Source organism: Zeugodacus cucurbitae, chromosome Y (assembly GCF_028554725.1).
Source record: "Zeugodacus cucurbitae isolate PBARC_wt_2022May chromosome Y, idZeuCucr1.2, whole genome shotgun sequence".
Taxonomy (NCBI): domain Eukaryota; kingdom Metazoa; phylum Arthropoda; class Insecta; order Diptera; family Tephritidae; genus Zeugodacus; species Zeugodacus cucurbitae.
Window position 1 is genome coordinate 10120001 of NC_071673.1, and position 8951 is coordinate 10128951.

The 8951-nt window shown below is 42.8% G+C and overlaps 1 non-coding gene and 1 pseudogene across 1 annotated transcript; both read right to left on the bottom strand.

Annotated features, from left to right (window-relative positions):
* The window catches only part of LOC128923569 (large subunit ribosomal RNA), a 9312-nt pseudogene extending 1825 nt beyond the window's left edge, over positions 1 to 7487 (bottom strand).
* A 453-nt stretch (positions 7488 to 7940) lies between these two features.
* LOC128923579 (5.8S ribosomal RNA) lies at positions 7941 to 8119 on the bottom strand. The gene has a single exon (XR_008472353.1). It is a non-coding gene; the product is annotated as a 5.8S ribosomal RNA (ribosomal RNA).
* Positions 8120 to 8951: the final 832 nt, after the last annotated feature.

Below are 8951 nucleotides of genomic sequence, written 5' to 3' on the forward strand. Positions count from 1 at the left end.
AAACGACCCTAAATGTTCGGCATTCCGACTATCCGAGAGCACACCACTAACATCTAGCTGTCCATCAGTCCAGCTAATCCCCATACCCCCAAGATCCCTAATGTCCGAGTACATCGGGCATTCCGCTATGATATGCATCCAGTCCTCAGAGTGTGCCCCACATATACACTCCGGACTTCCGGAAAGGTTCCTTTGATGCAAAAATGCATTCAAAGGTCCATGCCCGGTAAGCAAGAAACCCAGACTCATACAGAATCTGAAGTCTGGGTTTTCCTCTACAAACCTAACATCCCGAATGTACTCGTAGGTCACCCGACCGCTAGGGCTATCGTCCCAACGGTCTTGCCACCTACTCCTAACGCTATCATATAGAAGCCTTTTGCTCCTTAGATAGCCCTCCCTCGCAACATCCTCATCGGAAATCCAATTCGACAGCAATGAGACACTTAAGCCTCTTCTTAACCTAAATGCAACAGCACGCTGTATAACAATCAGGTCAAGAGGAGGCGCACCTAACAACACCTGCAACGCATCTGTAGAAATTGTGCGACATACAGGCAAACAGGCAAGCATCAAACAACGTTGTATGGAAAGAAGTTTTTGGCGACCCCTGACCTTTGATGCTAATTCCCACCATATAGCGGCTCCATATGTGGCACAGGCCACAAATAAGCCACTATATATAGTGCGAACCGCACGACGTCCGAGACCCCAATCACTCCTTAACACGCGCTTGATCTTGCCGGCAATTCCTAACAATCGCTCCTCCACGTAAACCAAGTGAGGGTTGAAACACATCCTTTCGCCGATGGTCAATCCCAGATATTTGACTTGCGTCACATACCTGATATTGACCCCATTCATTCGGATAATCGGTGGACGAGCCGATGACAGTATGCCTTTCAAGAGCATTGTCACCGTCTTGTCAATCGATACTTCAACCCCCACACCTATACCCCAATTGTGAACAATTCCTAACAGTCGTTCACCCTTTCGTTCTAACTCCAATCGTGAACGACCGTCAACTAGGAGCAGAAGGTCGTCTGCATATGCACAACAACCACAAAGCGTTTCAAGTTGGCCAAGCAGAGAGTCCATCATTAGGTTCCAAATATATGGACCACAGATGGATCCCTGTGGGCAGCCCCGTTCTACCCTAATGTCCGCGCTACCATTCATTCCTACGATAGAGGCTTTTCTGTCCGAAAAGTAGCTCTGCCAGAGACTAATTTCCGGACAGCCAAGTTCCTCCAATCGTTGAATCACGCGATCCCAGATTAGGTGATCGAATGCCCCCTTGAAATCGACAAATATGCCAAGGACATATTTGTTGGCATTCTCCCGGACAGCACGCTGAACATACATCCAGGCGTCCTCTACACTACGTCCCTTCCTAAAGCCATACTGCCTATCCGACCTCAAATCCCTCGTTAGCTCCTGAAGCCGTTCCACCATAACCCTCTCCAGTACTTTACCCAGCACTGGAAGAAGACTGATGCCCCGATAAGATCGTGGATCACTCCTAATCTTATCAGGTGACTTCAGGAGAGGAACAACCCTAGCACTTTTCCACTCACGTGGAAAATACCCCTCACAAATGCACTTATCGTAAATGACCTCCAAGTATTCCGGAATGAACTTCCACAAGCTTTTGCACAACTCTCCGTTCAAACCATCAAGACCTGGGGATCGTTTAGACCTAACCAGGCTAAAGGCATATCCCAACTCCCCATCATCAAGTGGAGGAACCGGTACCTCTTGTGCAAGAGGTGCCAGCTCCTCAGCCCTAGGAAAGAATGCTCCTAACAGAACCCCTGCACACTCACTCCATGTTGATAACACAGTGTCGTCAACACGAAGAGAAGTGATGTCCTCCCTCCTACGACCCCTACAAATCCTTAAGACCTGACCCCAGGGGTCATCCCTATGCTCATTAACGAACCCCCTCCACTCCTCTTCTTTGATTTTAATTAGCATGGCCTTATACTCATGCATCGCACAACTAAAATCGTTCCTAATCTGGGCCAACCTATCCGAATTTGACCGCCGAGCGCGTTGAAACTTCCGTCTCAATCGCCGGACAGCCCTCCTCTTCAGGGTTAATTCCTGCGTCCACCACTTTATTTTCCTAACCCTAAAATCCTTATATTTCTTCAACAACCTATCGTTCACTCCCCAGACCAATTCGTACAACCGAGCAATTTGCTCGTCCACCCCCAGATTTTCAAACTCACTAAGCGGTATGTCCAATACCGCTTCCCTAACACACTGTCCATATTGGTTCAAGTCGATACCAGAGGTACGCCATCGCCGCAATGGACTTGCATGCGTCGAGGGAGGGGAATTAGGAGTAACCATAATTTTAATCAAATTATGATCGCTCAATCCCCACCCTCCCATAATCTCCCACCTAAAACTGAACGCCCTATTTGCTGCCTCATTGATCAAGGACACGTCAATGTCGCTCCCCCCTCTAGGACCATGAAATGTGTACCACACGCTTGGCTCATTTAGGATGTGGAGGCTGTTAGCGGCCATCCATTCGCTTAATGCCCGACCCCGAATGTGGCTCCGATATCTGTGCGCCCATCGAGAAAACTTGCTAAACCACATCGAGGACGTGGCATTCGCATCCATCCCTAGGATAAATGGGCTACCACTCGCAAGGAGTAGTAGGTTATCCATGTATCGCAGATAAGGCTCTATAGGTTCCCTAAACTTACAATACATGCTAGCAACAATCAGTCTACCGAACACCCCCTCTACAGAAACACATACACCCTCTTGTGACGAATCCAAAACTATGCAGTCATAGCTTGGGTCAGTCACAACTATTGCAGCATTACACCTAAGGTCCGTGTAGACCCTGAAACCCCCAGGAAGACCACTTACCATTCCAAAATTGGTGGCGTATGGCTCCTGGAGTAAGGCGATGCTGCACCCAGCCTCTATCATGCAACTCCCTAACTCGCACATAACTGCATAAGAATTCTGGCAATTTAATTGAAAAATCTCACCCATTAATGTCTGGCGAGAGCACGTCCGACAACCCCACAGTAAATCGGACAGGCAGCCGACATCATGAGATGTCCAGCTGGCCTTCCTTTAAATGCACAGTTGCGACAATGGGGGGCATTGACGCAACTGGCTGCCTTGTGGCCCTCCTGACCACACCTCCGACAGACGTCGGCCTTGGCCCTACATTCTGCCACTCGGTGATCAAAACCCATGCACCGGAAGCAGCCGGTCACGGGACTATCCGCACGGACACGGAAGGAGAACCACCTCACGTAGCACCTACCCGCATCTAGGAGGGTGGACATTAGTTTGTCCGTACCCTCTAGGACAACATTTGTCCTGCCATCAGTCGCCACCTTCCAGGGACGACTGACCATCCTCACGTCCGTCTTTTTGGACTCTGGGCTGAACTCCCGAAGGTTCAGCCGAAACAGCTCCTCCATGAATTCTTCATGGGATATCTCCGTATGTACACCCTGTACAACAACCCTGGGGCCCAACTTTTTATTGACGCTAACGTCCAACCCTACCTCACCGAATTTGGCGTTGCTCGCCACTTTCTCCCTCTCAGCAACAGAGGGAGTGCGTATCACTACGCCACCCCCCTTGATTGACTTCACATCATGGACACGAACGCCCAGTGAAGGACCCACCTCCTTAACGACTTTGTTTATGACTTCCTTTGAGGAAGTCACAGGAGCCTTGCTCCTCACCACAACCGACCAGGTTTCCACTGGTTTCCTCACCGTCGGCGCAATTGCCTCCAGCACGGGTGCTGGAGGGGCAGGCGCCGAGGGAGCAGCAGCAGCCGCCCCTGCTGTGCTCCGAGGGACAGAAGATGTCCCAATACCACCCTTCAAACCCTCAATTTGCCCACGAAGATGAGCATTTTCCGTCAGGACACTCATAAGGATCTCCTCATATTTAGAGGCGATCCCTACGAGTTCCTTCATCGTTGTGACTTCGAGGCTTTTCGCCCCGAACACAACCTCGTTCAACTGGGCTGTTACGGCTTTCATCGCCGTAACATGGCCCTCAACCCCAATAACACCCCCTTTACCCCCCTTGTTGCCCCCTACCTTGCTGTTTGGGCAACCTTGCCTGCTTCCACTGGCTCCGTCCTTCGCCGCAACCTTCAGTCCTACGGCTGCTTTTGTTGCAACCGTATCCAGCTTCTGGAGTACTCCATCCGTCCCGCTCTCGCCCGAGTTCGCCTGTGGTGGCGAACCTAATCGCGCCTTCCTCTTGGGTGGGGGCCGCGAGGGTTGCCCCACTCCGTCCTCATCGGTCGATGACTCCACCTGGACCATTGAAGGCCCGGAGTCTTCGCTCTCCGCTGGGGCTTTTGCCCCTCTCCTCCGTGGTGGAGGCATTTCTCCTACACTCGCGCACAACAAAAACACAGAACTTTCACTACCTGCACTGTACACAATGTTTGTTATGGCAGATGCCGCTATATCCGCACTGCTGGGAAATCCCACACTTTGTTCACTAATCCACACACTAGTTAATGGCCTAAGCCGCTATCCTTACACACTTTTGGGAATACACACGATGTGTATAATCCCTCACGTACCTGCTTACTGTGTCTATTTCACTACAGGCTACCGACAGACCGGAAAAACCGAAAAATTTTATCACTTTCAGAAATACTGAAAAATACTTTTAAAATCGCTTTTAAAAACTCGCAATGATGCGCAAACACGTCCGTTCACTTCGAGGTTCTACAAACGAGTGAGTAGATAGGGACAGTAGGAATCTCGTTAATCCATTCATGCGCGTCACTAATTAGATGACGAGGCATTTGGCTACCTTAAGAGAGTCATAGTTACTCCCGCCGTTTACCCGCGCTTACTTGAATTTCTTCACTTTGACATTCAGAGCACTGGGCAGAAATCACATTGTGTCAACACCCGTTAGGGCCATCACAATGCTTTGTTTTAATTAGACAGTCGGTTTCCCCAAGTCCGTGCCAGTTCTGAATTGATTGTTAATTGATAATCGTTATAATTAAATAAGAATATATATCTTGCGATATAATTCTTATAAAATTTTAGCAAGAAAGTTCCACAATTGGCTACGTAACTACTATCCGGGGAACAAGAACCGAAATTCTCTATTTACCCAGAACGAGTACATAAACCATGGTATTGCTTCCCAATCAAGCCCGACTATCTCAATCTTCAGAGCCAATCCTTATCCCGAAGTTACGGATCTAATTTGCCGACTTCCCTTACCTACATTATTCTATCGACTAGAGACTCTTCACCTTGGAGACCAGCTGCGGATTTTGGTACGGCCTGTTGAGAAGTTTGCGTAACCCCACCATAAATTTTCAAGGTCCGAGGAGAAAATATCGACACAACAGTAAATGTCATGCTCTTCTAGTCCATCTACCATATCTCTCTTCGAAAGACTTCCATGGTAGTACGACTATAAAACAGAAAAGAAAACTCTTCCGATACCTCTCGACGGCTTCTTTATGGTCGTTCCTGTTGCCAGGATGAGCACAAGGCCCATTTTTAATAACAAACGGATACTCAACAGGTTACGGAATTGGAACCGTATTCCCTTTCGTTCAAAATTATTCAAGTGTTTAATTACTATGAAGAAAACATAATAATATATATTCTCAACAATTCATTAAAACTTGAAAATTTTCGGCTTTCGCCTTGAACTTAGGACCGACTAACTCGTGATCAACCACTGTTCACACGAAACCCTTCTCCACTTCAGTCCTCCAAGGTCTCATTCGATTATTTGCTACTACCACCAAGATCTGTACCAATGGCGGCTCCATGCAGGCTTACGCCAAACACTTCTAAGCACACCATTGTACCCTCCTACTCACTAAAGTTTCAAAATTTATAATCCAACCGAAATTGTATTATAAATCATGTACTTTAGCGGTAATGTATAGGTATACAACTTAAGCGCCATCCATTTTAAGGGCTAGTTGCTTCGGCAGGTGAGTTGTTACACACTCCTTAGCGGATTACGACTTCCATGTCCACCGTCCTGCTGTTTTAAGCAACCAACGCCTTTCATGGTATCTGCATGAGTTGTTAATTTGGGCACCGTAACATTACGTTTGGTTCATCCCACAGCGCCAGTTCTGCTTACCAAAAGTGGCCCACTGGGCACATTATATCATAACCTCAACCTTCATATCAAGAAAGGTGAGGTTCTTACCCATTTAAAGTTTGAGAATAGGTTAAGGTCGTTTCGACCCTAAGGCCTCTAATCATTCGCTTTACCAGATAAGATTATTTTACATAATATTTAAATGCACCAGCTATCCTGAGGGAAACTTCGGAGGGAACCAGCTACTAGATGGTTCGATTGGTCTTTCGCCCCTATACTCAATTCTGACAATCGATTTGCACGTCAGAACTGTTTCGGTCTTCCATCAGGGTTTCCCCTGACTTCAACCTGATCAAGTATAGTTCACCATCTTTCGGGTCACAGCATATATGCTCAAGGTACGCTCCAGTTAGAGGTATAAATAATAATAAATTATCATTATACATAACTATATGGAACGCCCCGGGATTGAATTAATAGTAAAATATTTCACTAAAAATTAATCCCATTATATAAAAGTTAAGTTAATTTCGCCATTAGGTTTAATATAACCCAATGACTTGCACATATGTTAGACTCCTTGGTCCGTGTTTCAAGACGGGTCCCGAAGGTATCCTGAATCTTTCGCATTGTTAATCATATAAATGCATACAATTAATATTAAAATCAATGATAATAATATTATTGTAAAATTCAAAAGAATTTAAGCATTATATATGTAAAATCTATCAACACTTTATCAAATCATCAGTATTTATTCTATGTTAATAAGCTAAAAGCAAATTAATTTGAATAAACTTAACACCAATGATCTTTTGATAAATATTTTATTATGTTAATAGATTACAATGTCCTTATATGAAAAAAATGCACACTATTACTATAATATTATAAATATCACAGTTATAATGATGAATTTTTCATAATGGATATTCAGGTTCATCGGGCTTAACCTCTAAGCAGTTTCACGTACTATTTAACTCTCTATTCAGAGTTCTTTTCAACTTTCCCTCACGGTACTTGTTTACTATCGGTCTCATGGTTATATTTAGTTTTAGATGGAGTTTACCACCCACTTAGTGCTGCACTATCAAGCAACACGACTCTTTGGAAATATCTTTCTAGTAATCATTAACGTTATACGGGCCTGGCACCCTCTATGGGTAAATGGCCTCATTTAAGAAGGACTTAAATCGTTAATTTCTCATACTAGATATTAAGATATTCCATACACTGCATCTCACATTTGCCATATAGACAAAGTGACTTAGTGCTGAACTATTTTCTTTTCGCTCGCCGCTACTAAGAAAATCCTTGTTAGTTTCTTTTCCTCCCCTCATTAATATGCTTAAATTCAGGGGGTAGTCCCATATGAGTTGAGGTTGTATAAAAATATTTATATTTATTTTATATTTTAGCTTTTTGCTATTTTAAAGAAACATACATAATTATTTCTTAACACCAATATAATTTTCTTAATAATAAATATTCAATCTTTTCATCCCGTACTACTTACTTCATTATAACAACAATATTATTTTCTTGGTTTTTTACATTTAAGGCAATCCTAGAATAAAATAATATTTTATGCTAGACGTTCCTCTAAATGTATATATTATTTGAAATAATAATATTGAAATTTTATTGTTTTTGGGAATACTAAGATTCTTATTTATTATAAAATTTCGTTCAAATATGAGGTGTTCAAGAATATATTTTCTATATTTCTTTTTATGCTATTAATATTATGGATTGAAAAATACAATCCAGTAATATACCATGTGCTTAAATTCTTTTAATTGACTAAAAGAATAAGCAACTAATTTAGCATAGTCTTACAACCCTCAACCATATGTAGTCCAAGCAGCACTTTAAAATTAATTAAAGTACATAACAGCATGGACTGCAATATGCGTTCAAAATGTCGATGTTCATGTGTCCTGCAGTTCACACGATGACGCACAGTTAGCTGCGTTCTTCATCGACCCATGAGCCGAGTGATCCACCGCTTAGAGTGATAATTTTTTGTTTATTTTAATTTAACGTCAAGAGTTTTTAATTTATTGAAAGAATAACATTTCGTTTTCGTATATAATATATAAATTATTTTAAAACATCTTTCAATAAATTGTAATTTTCAACCCAAACATTTACAAGTTGCGCATGTCTTAGTCCAACAAAAACAGTAATTCCTTTTTTATTACATTTTATTTAATTTCTATATATTTTTAAGGAATTACACGTTAATGAGAACAAATTAACTTATCATTTATATTATTTTTATAAATAATAAGTACAACTATATATGTTTAAAGGTTTGTTGCGTTCAAATACAATGTATGCGATATAATTTTCATTATACTACAATACAAGGAGTAAAAAAAAAAAGAAAAAAAAGAAAAACATTCAAATAAATGAATGAAAAGAAAAAAAAGAAAATAATTTTTCTTTTTTATTCTTTTTTTGTTTGTTTGTTTGTTTTTTTTTATAATATTTACGGATAGGAACACAATAATGATCCTTCCGCAGGTTCACCTACGGAAACCTTGTTACGACTTTTACTTCCTCTAAATAATCAAGTTCGGTCAACTTTTGCGAAACAACCGTGAAACACAAGGCGTCACAGTGATCACGTCCGGAGACCTCACTAAATAATTCAATCGGTAGTAGCGACGGGCGGTGTGTACAAAGGGCAGGGACGTAATCAATGCGAGTTAATGACTCACACTTACTGGGAATTCCAAGTTCATGTGAACAGTTTCAGTTCACAATCCCAAGCATGAAAGTGGTTCAGCGGTTTACCCGGACCTCTCGGTCTAGGAAATACACGTTGATACTTTCATTGTAGC